The sequence below is a fragment of the Giraffa tippelskirchi genome, chromosome 2, assembly GCF_054371585.1.
Source record: "Giraffa tippelskirchi isolate mGirTip1 chromosome 2, T2T-mGirTip1v1.2.pri, whole genome shotgun sequence".
In the NCBI taxonomy this organism is placed as follows: domain Eukaryota; kingdom Metazoa; phylum Chordata; class Mammalia; order Artiodactyla; family Giraffidae; genus Giraffa; species Giraffa tippelskirchi.
In genome coordinates, this window is record NC_137276.1 from 18,760,519 (window position 1) to 18,773,705 (window position 13,187).

Sequence of the window (13,187 nt, forward strand, 5' to 3'; positions counted from 1 at the left end):
CTAGTTGTGGTGAGTGGAGGCTACTCTCTAGGGGTGCAGTGTGTGAGCTTCTCATTGTGGTGGCTTCGCTTGTTGCAGAGCCTGGGTTCTAGGTGCCTGGGCTTTCAGTGGTTACGGCCTGTGAGCACAGTAGTTGCTGCACGTGGGCTCTAGAGCATGGGCTCTGTAGTTGTGGCACATGGGCTTAGCTTCCCTGAGGCATGTGGAATCTTCCTGGACCAGGGATTGAATCCATGTCCCCTGCATTGGCAGGTGGGTTCTTAACCACTGGACCACCAGTGGGAAGGACCAATGGGGAGTCCTAGAATGGCTTATTGTCCTCTACAGGGGCAGAATATCAGGGAAAACTTGGGTTTTATGTGCAGTTCTACTTGGAAAATCTGAAGAGGGAAGCCTCTTAGGAGTGGATTGTCACTGGATGGTACATGTTGATGTCATTAGTGCTGAATTATGTCATAGGTAACTAAGGGCACAACCTCTGGAACTAGAGGTTGTGGCTCTGTCACATTTCCAATTGTGTGATATTGGGCAAGGAACTTGACCTTTCCAAGCCTTCAGTTTCCAAATCTGTATAGTCAGGCTCCCCATCTCCTGTGGCTGTTGCAAGGGCCTGATGAAACTGAGCCTCTGAATTGCTTAGCACAGTGCCTGGCACACAGTAAGTGCTTGACCCACGTTCGCAAGTTTCTTCATCTGAGGTTGGTGCCTTCAAGCTGGGAAGACATGTCAATCGTGTTCCTGTATGAACTCCGGGCATTTTTCTAATGGGAATGTTTCTCTCTTTAGAAGCCCACCTTCACAAAGGGCAGGTGCTTTTGATTTCTGCCCGATAATGATAAGATCTTGCCTACAATTTCTCGGAGGGGGGATCCAGCTAATAATCAGGTACATGATACTCCTTTCAAGGGCAAGTTGAATGAAGTCAGGGAAGCAGAGTTAACTTTTGTGGCAGGCTGGTCTCTAGATGTTTAATTTGCATAAGAAACAGAATGGGACAAAACGTACTTGGGCCAAACAGTATTTGATACTTGCTCTGATAAAAGGTAGGAGGCTCCTATTTTTTTTTTCTTGGTCATTACCCACCGTTCCATGGCACTACCCCATCCCCTCTCTGCTTTTCACCACTCTTCTCCCTTTGTAAGATGATGGAGTGAGAAGGGTGCCACTGGGAGATGACCCCAAAGCAACATCTCCCACTGAGGTCCATGGTTATGTCTCCATAAAACACAAAATGGATGGGAAGATTTTTAAAACCTCAGAATCGTAAAAGAGCCCCTCCAAAAGGGGTTTATGGCAGGCTCATCTGAAAGATGTTTTGTCTCTCCTTGCGTCTTTCTGTTGTGAATTGCCAGTTCTATTCAAAGGTCTTGCATGATTGGTGCAAGCTGGCCCAGATGCAAAAAGTATTGCCATTTGCAGAATTCCAATCAGCGTTGTCATTCATACCTCAGGAATCTTACAGGTGATGAATCATGATGATAAACAAACCAGTAAACTCTTACTGGGATAACAGATGGTAGTTTGAAAATAAACCCAAAAAGCGTGCAGTAAAATTTAAAAGGCTGCTTTGTTAACTCAGTTTTTAAAGCACACTGTTTCGGGTTCTTTAAATGTTGGCTTTGTTGAACAGACTCCATTGTTTCCTTTAAGTCCTGAATCAAGCCTTCTTCTACTTTGTGGGAGACTCTCTTAGCCAATTTGCAAATGAGTGGGTGTTCCCTTGCAGGCCTCGATGGCCTACGCCTCTCACTGTTCTCTAAAGAAAGTGGTGTTTCTCTCTTAGCAAATGCACTTCATAAAGGAAAGTTGAGAAATGAGAAAAGACCCTCTTCTGACAGTACCTCCGAAAATCAGAACAAGAAGCTCCACCGCCCCCGTCACTCCCCAGACCCTGTAACCACCAGTTCCTACAGACGAACTGGCCTCTCCAGGCTTATCTGACTCATCTCTAAGCAGGAGATAAAGCTTTGCCTTCTTTCTCTCAGGACTAGGACCTTCTTCCAATCATAGAACTGAAGAATTAAAACAGCTTCTCCTCAGATCAGGATTAGGGATCCCATTGCTGGTCTAAAACATTCAAGGCAAGTAATTTGTTCTGTTCTTGAATCTTCTCAGAGTATCATCTATTTATTCTTTCATTCATTTACTCATTCATTCACCAGATATGTAATGACTGTCTGTAATCTACCAGATAATAATGAAATACATATATATGAATATCTACCTATCTATCTCCTACTTGGGGTTAATGTAAGGATATTGATACAGGACACAAGAAGGCTTTAAAAATAAAGAATAATGAGACAGAGAAGAGGCATCTAAGTTAGATGATTGAGGAAATCTCTTTGAAGAGACTTAAGAGGGGACCTGAAGGATGAGAGGTTGGGGTAGATGCTGATAGGATGTGTGCATGTGTGCACGCATGCTTGTATGCATGGGTGTGTGTGTGTGTGTGTGTGTGTGTGTGTGTGTGTGTGTGTGTGTGTGTGTAGGGACAGAATATTCTAGGCAGGGGGTAGGGGTATGGCACTTAAGGAGGCTCTGATGTAGGATGGAGATAATACATTCACTAACCAACATATAGTTTTTATTTTAAAGCTCTTTTCCCAGACACCCAAGCAAGCTTTCCTTTTTGACTTGAAGCACATTTCCTCTTACTTGGGCTTTCACATCTTCACCATTTCCATCCTTGGTAGATAGTGCCAGTCTAGGTTTTCTTTCTCTGGCAAATTAGTGTCATTCTGGTTATGTACTCATTCATGTCTCTTTTCTACCCCATGGACTGTCGCCCACCAGGCTCCTCTGTACATGGAATTCTCCAGGCAAGAACACTGGAGTAGGTTGCCATGCCATCCTCCAGGGCATCTTTCCCAACCCAGGGATTGAACCCACATATCTGGCATTGGCAGGTGGGCTCTTTACCACTGGCAGCACCGGGGAAGCCCCTATTCTGGTTATAGATTTATAATTAAAATTATAGTGATTGTCCCATGGATCCTTAGAAACTTAACACTGATTCACAGACTTGCCCTCTAGGATCCGTGTTTTGGTTGACTGATTTTTCCTTTCAAAACTTCATGGGGAGCCTTCTCTTACCCAATGAGCCACTTGTGACTTCTTCCTCACTCCCGGACAAAGTCTCACAAAGTCTGATATCTGTGTAACTGTGCCAGAGATGGAGTGAGTTTCATCTTCCTTACTGTCTGTCATGGGTTAGTGCAGACATACTGGCCAGTCCAGTTCTCAGGTAGCCAGAGATGGAAGTAAGAAGCCGCAGAAGAAAAGAACCTATATAGGGATCTTGTCTGCTACACACCTGCGCAACTGTAACCACGTATCACTTTGTTCTCAAATGCCTATATGCTATTGATGAATACCAGATACATCAGATACAAGCCACACATACAGTCACTTCCCCCTCTGTATGCATGCCAGATTCACTCATCAGGAAACTCTTCCCCTTTGACCTCAAACAAGACCTCAGAAGCATTATCAACACTGTATTTCAGACACTATTTGAATCAGTTGGAATTAGCATATGGTTGAAACCCATTCAGTTATCTGCAGTATAAGCAATTGGACTGCTTCTTAGCCAGAATTACACCGTTAGAACTAATGCACTTCTCCTACATAGCATTTATCATAGTATGACTTCAGATTTTGGAATGAACCTCCTTCATCAGAATGAAACCTCCATCAAGGCAAGGGTTATATCTGGGTGTTTGCTTAAAATTAAATCCTTAGCTCCCAGCACAGTAGCTAGCTAATAGTTGACTTAGAAAATATTTTTTGAATGAGTAAATGACACAGAGTTGTTTTTGGAAGAAGCCAAAGGACATTTCAAACCACAAAGCAACTGTGCTCAGACACAAAGCTCTATTGAAGGGTATTAATCTGGATTTCTTTGTTGTTGTTGCTATTTGGTTGCTAAGTTGTATCCAACTCTTTTGAAACCCCATGGGCTGTAGCCCACCAGGCTCCTCTTTCCATGGAATTTCCCAGGCAAGCATACTGGAGTGGGTTGCCATTTCCTTCTCCGGGGGATCTTCCTGACGCAGGGATTGAGCCTGTGTCTCTTGCATTAGCAGGGGGATTCTTTACCATTGCACTACCAGAAAAGCCCTCTGGATTTCTATGTGAACTCAATTCAATTTGGCTAGTTAGCATATAATGACCTGATCAGACTCCTCCTGAAGCCCTGAAAATGTGTGTCTCTGATTTTCCTTCAGCCAGCTCTTTGTAGTCCATACTAGTTCTCAGTACCTGGTATGATTATAGCAGCAACTGCAGACATCATTGTTTAAGCGTTTCTGAAGAGAGGATCATTTCCATATTGCATCAAAGTGGTTTCTGTACAACTGTAGTGTATATACCCACCAATGTTCCCCCTTTCCTCTAAGAACCAAATAGCATTCTGAGGTGGGGGAGAAAATGTTTCTAAATCCTGCAGCCTGGTTAGCACTCGCCTGCAAAATGCATGCTGGACGTTGTGATTAAATGTTTTAAATGGTCTCATGTACCAAATTCTGAGTACTCCTGTTATTCTGTTTTCCCTGACACTGCATATGTGGATCCCATTTGTTTAACAGACTGGCTGAATGATGTGTTTAAGTCTAATTCACATCTCAGTGAATACATTGTGCTTTTCTGAACCTAGAGAATTACAATGTCTGTGTTCAACATTTGGGGAAAATTGAAAACTTGGAAAGTTACAAAGGTAGTTTCTACTATTCCTATAAAATAGGCACTCCAACTGGTTTTAAAGACTAAAAGGCAGGGTAATTTCTGGCAGTCTAGGGCCTAGGGCTCCATGCTTGCATTGCAGGGGACACGGATTTGATCCCTGACTGGGAAACAAAGATCTTGCAAGTTGCGTGGCATGGCCAATAAAATAAATATATTTTTTAAAAGGCTAAAAGACAATAGTTTTGATTAAACAACTAATAAATCACGGCAGAATTCCCATCTTATCATCTATGATTCATTATTTACAGAGGGAAATTAGAGCAATAAGTTTATATTGTAGACTTTCTGTGTAAGGTAATGACCAAAAAAGAAAACCCTTTTGTTAGATTAATCAATCTTTTGATTAAAAGAAAACCCTTTTGTTAGATTAATCAATCTTTTGATTAAAACAAAATCCTTTCATTGGATTGATCAGTCTTTTGATTTCTGAAATGAAGCTCTTTGCTTGTACAGCCAGAGGGAAATGGCAATGAAAATGGATTTATTGATCAATAGCTGCAGAAAATGAAAGCGTTAGTCACTCAGTCATGTCCGACTCTTTATGACCCCATGGACTGTAGCATGCCAGGTTCCTCTGTCCATGGGATTCTCCAGGCAGGAATACTGGAGTGGGTTGCCATTCCTTTCTCCAGGGGATCTTTCTTACCCAGGTCTCCTGCATTATAGGCAGATAATTTACCGCATGAACCACCAAGGAAGCCCAATAGCTGCAGGGAGCAAGGTAAAAATCTTGAGCAATGTACACACATAATTATAGTCTCATCGACCAGTGGCTGATCAATGGTTTTCTAAAAGCCATAAATTCAGGGCTGTGGTGGACCCAAGAAGAAGGGATTCAAAAATTCTGAAGTGCATGCCCTTTGTTTCTTGAGTCAGAGTTTTCGGGGATGGAAAGCAGAAGTTAGATGATTTCAGAAGGTGCAGGTAGCTGGCATAGCAACCTGGGCTAGACCACTTTGGACATCATTGGCAGCAGACATGAGAAAGAGAAATACTAGGTAAGAGCTGAAGTGTTCTACAGACTATAGGGGTAGATACCTAATTATGGGGAGTTTTTTGTTGATTTCTTAAAATGTTGGTGAATGAATGGAGTCTGTATTATCCAGACAATTCATAGCCAGTCTCCAAAGACAAACTCAGTGCTGCATGCTATGTGAGGCTGTCTCAGCTCTCCCTCCTGGGGACTTTGAACTTCTGTTGTCTGCACCACGTATACTGTGTGCTGCTGTGTATATCTTGTCTTCTTAAACTGAGAACTTGTAAGTCTTTGTATTTCTGGTAAAACCACAAAAACAGACATAATGATAATTTATTGAGGGATTATAATATCAGGTTCAGTGCAAGAATAGAAAGATAGATATCAGGCCCAAAATCTGAGGAGGTCTCTCACCTAGAGAAAGACATTCTGGAATGCAAAGTCAAGTGGGCCTTAGGAAGCATCACTACAAACAAAGACAGTAGATGTGATGGAATTCTATTTCAAAAAGATGATGCTGTGAAAGTGCTGCCCTCAATATGCCAGCAAATTTGGAAAACTCAGCAGTGGCCCCAGGACTAGAAAAGGTCAGTTTTCATTCCAATCCCAAAGAAAGGCAATGCCAAAGAATGTTCAAACTACCACACAATTGCACTCATCTCACACGCTAGTAAAGTAATGCTCAAAATTCTCCACACTAGGCTTCAACAGTACATGAACTGTGAACTTCCAGATGTTCAAGCTGGATTTAGTAAAGGCAGATGAACTAGAGATTAAATTGTCAGCATCCGTTGGATCACAGAAAAAGCAAGAGGATTCCAGAGAAATATCTACTTCTGCTTCATTGACTATGCTAAAGCCTTTGACTGTGTGGATCACAAAAAACTGTGGAAAATTCTTAAAGAGATGGGAATACCAGGTCATCTTACCTGTCTCCTAAGAAATCTGTATGCAGGTCAAGAAGCAACAGTTAGAAGTGGACATGGAACAACAGACTGGTTTCAAATGGGAGAGAAGTATGTCAAGGCTGTATATTCTCACATTGCTAACTTAGCTTATATGCAGAGTACATCATGCAAAATGCCAGGCTGGATGAAACACAAGCTGGAATCAAGATTGCCTGGAAAAATATAAATAACCTCAGATATGCATATGCCACCACCTTTATGACAGAAAGTAAAGAGGAACTAAAGAGCCTCTTGATGAAAGTGAAAGAGGAGAGTGAAAAAGCTGGCTTAAAACTCAACATTCAAAAAACTAAGATCCTGACATCTAGTCCCATCACTTCATGGGAAATAGATGGGGAAACAATGGAAACAGTGACAGACTTTATTTTCTTGGATTCCAAAATCACTGCAGATGGTGACTGCAGTCATGAAAGTAAGAGATGCTTGCTCCTTGAAAGAAAAGCTATGACAAACCTAGACAGCGTATTAAAAAGCAGAGACATTACTTTGCCAGCAAAGGTCCATCTAGTCAAAGCTATGGTTTTTCCAGTAGTCATGTATGGATGTGAGAGTTGAGCCATAAAGAAAGCTGAACACTGAAGAATTGATGCTTTTGAACTGTGGTGTTGGAGAAGACTCTCGAGAGTTCCTTGGACTGCAAGAAGATCCAACCAGTCCATCCTAAAGGAAATCAACCCTGAATATTCACTGAAACAACTGATGCTGAAGCTGAAGCTCCAGTATTTTGGCCACCTGATGTGAAGAACTGACTCATTGGAAAAGACTCTGGGAAAGACTGAAGGCAGGAGGAGAAGGGGATAACAGAGGATGAGATGGTTGGATGGCATCACTTAATGGGCATGAGTTTGAGTAAGCTCCAGGAGTTGGTGATGGACATGGAAGCCTGGAATGCTGTAGTCCATGGGGTTGCAAATAGTCGGACACAAATGAATGACTGAACTGACTAAATATAATAGAAATTCATTTCTCATGTAAAGTTTCAGACTGTTATTCCCAGTTTTTCAGTAGTCTTTCTGTGATTGCCCACAGAATTGGGCTTCTTGAATATCATGGCTCGGTTCTCTGAGTCCTCAGAGATCTCTGTATTAAGCCAACAGATGGAGAAAGAGTATGGAGGAGCTCCAAGGGGGGATCTGTAAAGGTCAGGCCTGGAAAGAGCACACATCATTTTACTTACAGTTTATTGACTAGAACTCACTTGTGCGGCATATAACTTCAGCCGTCTGCCCAGGGAGAAGAAAAAATGGGTTTTGGTGAACAGATAGCAGTCTAATACATAGAGCTGCCTTTGGGAAGAGTCTGTGCATACCCGTCTGTCTGTCTATCTGTTTATTTTTCTTTCTATCTACCTACCTATCTTTCTAGCTATGAGTGGGTTTTACTATTTTCATTTTACAGATATGAAGACTGAAACCTGAGATGATTATGTCACTTGCTGGGGTAAATACTGGCGCTTGAATGTGACCCATGATTGTCTCGTTCTACAGACAGCACACTTTATTTGCCTCTTAATGGATTTATGCCACTATTCCATGGTTCTCTATGTCCCTGTCATTATTTTTATTCATGCCCCACAACATCCTAATTTAACTGCTAGAATAGCCACATCTGTGTTCCTTGATGTCCATCAACCAGGCAAATTATTGACAGATCAATATCCTTAAGAGACAGCTCCAACCTTATCAATTTATGACATGAAAATCTTTAATAAATGCTCAGTAAATATTGGTTAACTGACTGCCTAATGAACACAAACCAAAGGCCTTGGACTTGGTTCAAGGCCCCTGATTAGAGAATTTTGGGAAATAAGCTGAGATTATGCACTGGGTCTTAGACTGTCCTAACTTCTGAAAGGCTGCTCTCAGAAGCATTGATTCTGGGTTGTTAAAGAATGACTTCTTTCCTGATCTCATTCTAGAAAGGGTTAGGTATCTTACTCATTGAAAATATTCAGGTTTGGCAGAGAGAGTGACAGAAGAAATCACCTTCGGACATGCTACACTGTTCTTGAATCCACTGCCCTGCAGATACTCCATGAATACCAGCCTTGGCACTGGTTCTATGCAGGGGAAGGATCACAGAAGGGTCCTGAGCCTGAGTAGGGGCTCTGCAGAATGAACCCAGTGATGTACCAGGAAGAACTAGCTTATACACAGTGGTGTCAAATTTTCTATAAGGAAAATATTTAAGGCAGCAACTTAGTTAAGAACAGGATATTTTGGTGATGGGTAACTTACAGAAGACTGAAAAATCTCAGTTGTTCATTTTGAAGATTGAAATGGTTGATGTGTATTATAGATAAACTGAGGTCTCCCAATCCTCTCTAGTTTTTTGTACATCTGTCCAGGAAATAGATGTGATGCTGAGATTCTCTGCCCTTCCTTCATCCCCTATGCCCACTTCTGCTTCCTTCGGCAACATTGCAAGGTTATGCCTGTCAACCCAGGCTGCATTAGAAGTGCCTGCTGGCGGCCATCTCCTGGGCTCTGGCCCAGCAGAAGAACTGCAGACAGTGTGATGGCTTTTTGATGGAAGCTGACTGTGTGGGAAAAAAACATCAAACAAACCAACTGAAAAGGTCTCATTTTCCCTTTTCTTCCCTCCACCACTGAAATCTAAAGAGGAGGCAGGCCCCACTGAGATAATGAGGACACGGTTCAGTAGAAAGACTGCACACACTTCAGAGAGGCCTGGCTTTCTGAGCAAAGCAGGCAAGCCTCAGGCCCCAGATTTCAGGCTGGTGAACTCTGGCCGTTAGGGGACAGAAGAAGTTGGGATCCTGGGCTGGAAGTGTCATTGGGCTATCAGACCTGGCAAAGGTTTTGATGATCATCTGGCCAGAAGAGTAAATCTTGGCACGATGCTGCCACATCTCCTTCTAGTTTCCAAGACATTCTGCCTACCTGCTCCTTTGCTTGCAGAGCCCTATGTAGATTCTGGGACAATCCCAGGAGAAGACATGATTGGTCAGCTAGTTCCTTATTGGTGCAGCTCTTTGGCCAGGCCAACTGTCGCACTGGTTGCAAACTAGCCCATACATTGACCAATCTCTGGTCCAATCAGTGGAGATTAGAGAGTCAAGTTCAAATTGGTTAAAGTATGGCGATCATGCATAAAGCAATGCTGCCTTCCCTTTCCTTCAGAAGAGGGTTATAAGTGGAAGGCCTTCAGATTGTTATGTCCAGGACATTCAACAGGCCCTTTAATGACTGGCTTCCTTATCTTCCAAGTAACATGTTATTGAAAGGGATTTATTTTTGAAATTGAATGATGTTAGTTAGTAAGCTATCTTGTAATAGAGTCCCAGCTGATATTTATGCTGCATTTATGAGGTTAGCACTATTATAAACACTTTTCATGTGTTGACAAATTTATTCTTTGCAACAAGCTGATGAGGTGGATATGTATATTTATCTCCAATGTACAAGTGAGGCTATTGAGACCCAGAAAGGTTAAGAATCTTGCCTCTTGATGAAAGTGAAAGAGGAGAGTGAAAAGGTTGGCTTAAAGCTCAACATTCAAAAAACTAAGATCGTGGCATCTGGTCCCATCACCTCATGGCAAATAGATGGGGAAACAGTGGAAGCAGTGAGAGACTATCTTTTTGGGCTCCAAAATCACTGCAGATGGTGACTGCAGCCATGAAATTAAAAGATGCTTCCTCCTTGGAGGGAAAGTTGTGACCAACCTAGACAGCATACTAAAAAGCAGAGTCATTACTTTGCCAACAAAGGTTTGTCTAGTCAAAGCTTTGGTTTTTCCAGTAGTCATGTATGGATGTGAGAGTTGGACTATCAAGAAAGCTGAGCACTGAAGAATTGATGCTTTTGAACTGTGGTGCTGGAGAAGACTCTTGAGAGTCCCTTGGAGTGCAAGGAGACCAAATCAGAAAATCCTAAAGGAAATCAGTCCTGAATATTCATTGGAAGGATTAATGCTGAAGCTGAAACTCCAATCCTTTGTCCACCTGATGCGAAGAACTGACTCCTTGGAAATGACCCTGATGCTGGGAAAGATTGAAGGTGGGAGGAGAAGGGACCGACAGAGGATGAGATGGTTGGATGGCGTCACCGACTCGATGAACGTGAGTTTGAGCAAACTCTGGGAGTTTGTGATAGACAGAGAAGCCTGGCATGCTGTAGTCCATGGGGTCACAAAGAGTCTGACACGACTGAGCAACTGAACCAAAAGTGACTTAGCACACACAGTTGATTCAGGTTGGTTATAGCAGAATCTAATGTAACATTGTAAAGCAATTATACTCCAATAAAAAAATAAAAGAAATCTTCTGAACCCTCGGAGCTTCCACTGGATAGGCTCAGAGGTCCCCATGTATGTGGACTTGTGATCTCCTTTGCACGATGCCCACACCATTGTCTTCAACACTCTGGGAGCTTCTGACCTCAAGATACTTCTGGCCCTCAGTCCAGTCTTTCTGACATTGAGTTCGCTTTTAAACCCCATCCTAAGGGACCATTTATCCACCAACTCTGTCTTGTCAGCCCACATCTCCTCATGGGTTGGGAAATTGGGTCAAAGCAAAAGAACATGCAGGGTTAGAACTTACAGGATGAATTTAGTCCAAATCCCTACCACCTCTCACCTGCAAGATTGGGACACCAATGAGCTGTCTTTCTGGTTTCATTCCCATATGTTTTTATTGTCACTAGCTGTCTTTATGGAGCCAGTTGATTTAGTGATTTTTGTGGTCACTGTATATTTCTCCAGCTGTGAGATATTTTATGGGAACATGTAGTGCAATAATGTATATTTTTCCTTTGGAAAACAAAAGAGTAGCTCAGTAAGTTGAATTTGAGCAATTTGGATAGTTGCATGGCCCGGCCTCACTCATTTTAAGTATTGCAAATGCTGAATGGTTCTGTGGTTTCCTGCCCTGACCTTTGCACCCTATGGCCTTCACTAGTTACCTCATACTATTTACACAGCTTTAGTTTTGGGTTTGCAATCAACCCTATTCTCTTACATCTTCAGTTCAGTTCAGTTCAGTTCAGTCGCTCAGTTGTGTCCGACTCTTTGCGACCCCATGAATTGCAGCACGCCACGCCTCTCTGTCCATCACTAACTCCTGGAGTTTACCCAAACTCATGTCCATCAAGTTGGTGATGCCATCCAACCATCTCATCCTCTGTCGTCCCCTTCTCCTCCAGCCCTCAATCTTTCCCAGCATCAGGGTCTTTTCCAATGAGTCAGCTCTTCGCAACAGGTGGCCGAAGTATTGGAGTTTCAGCTTCAACATCAGTCCTTCCAATGAACATCCAGGACTGATCTCCTTTAGGATGGACTGGTTGGATCTCCTTGCAGTCCAAGGGACTCTCAAGAGTCTTCTCCAACACCACAGTTCAAAAGCATCAATTCTTTGGCACTCAGCTTTCTTCACAGTCCAACTCTCACATCCATACATGACTGCTGGAAAAACCATAGCCTTGGCTAGATGGATCTTTGTTGGCAAAGTAATGTCTCTGCTTTTTAATATGCTATCTAGGTTTCTCATAACTTTCCTTCCAAGGGGTAAGTGTCTTTTAATTTCATGGCTGCAAGCACCATCTGCAGTGATTTTGGAGCCCCCCAAAATAAAGTCTGTTACTGTTTCCACTGTTTCCCCATCTATTTCCCATGAAGTGATGGGACCAGAGGTCATGATCTTAGTTTTCTGAACGTTGAACTTTAAGCCAACTTTTTCACTCTCCTCTTTCACTTTCATCAAGAGGCTTTTTAGTTCCTCTTCACTTTCTGCCATAAGGGTGGTGTCATCTGCATATCTGAGGTTATTGATATTTCTTCCAGCAATCTTGATTCCAGCTTGTGTTTCTTCCAGCCCAGCATTTCTCATGATGTACTCTGCATGTAAGTTAAATAAGCAGGGTGACAATATACAGCCTTGACATACTCCTTTTTCTATTTGGAACCAGTCTGTTGTTCCATGTCCAGTTCTAACTATTGCTTCCTGACCATCTTGCTGCTGCTGCTGCTGCTAAGTCGCTTCAGTCGTGTCCGACTCTGTGCAACCCCATAGACGGCAGCCCACCAGGCTCTGCCATCCCTGGGATTCTCCAGGCAAGAATACTGGAGTGGGTTGCCATTTCCTTCGCCAGTGCATGAACAGGAAAAGTGAAGTGAAGTCGCTCAGTCATGTCTGACTCTTAGCGACCCTATGGACTACAGCCTACCAGGCTCCTCCATCCATGGGATTTTCCAGGCAAGAGTACTGGAGTGGGGTGCCATTGCCTTCTTTGCCTGACCATCTTACATTGGATTAAAAAGCTGTGGACATCTATCCTCCCCAGTGCACTTAAAAGATGGTTAAAATTGGTAGGAAATCCATTTGCATCTCTGTGCGCACTCCACGGTAACCACAGGAGATCGTGGTCTGCCCTTGGTCTTGGGAAGCCTAAGGTTCCTCCAACCCAGACCCCATCCTCAGTTCGGTTCTGCTCTTAAGTCTCTGTGCATCCTCGGGCAAATGGCTCCATTTTAAA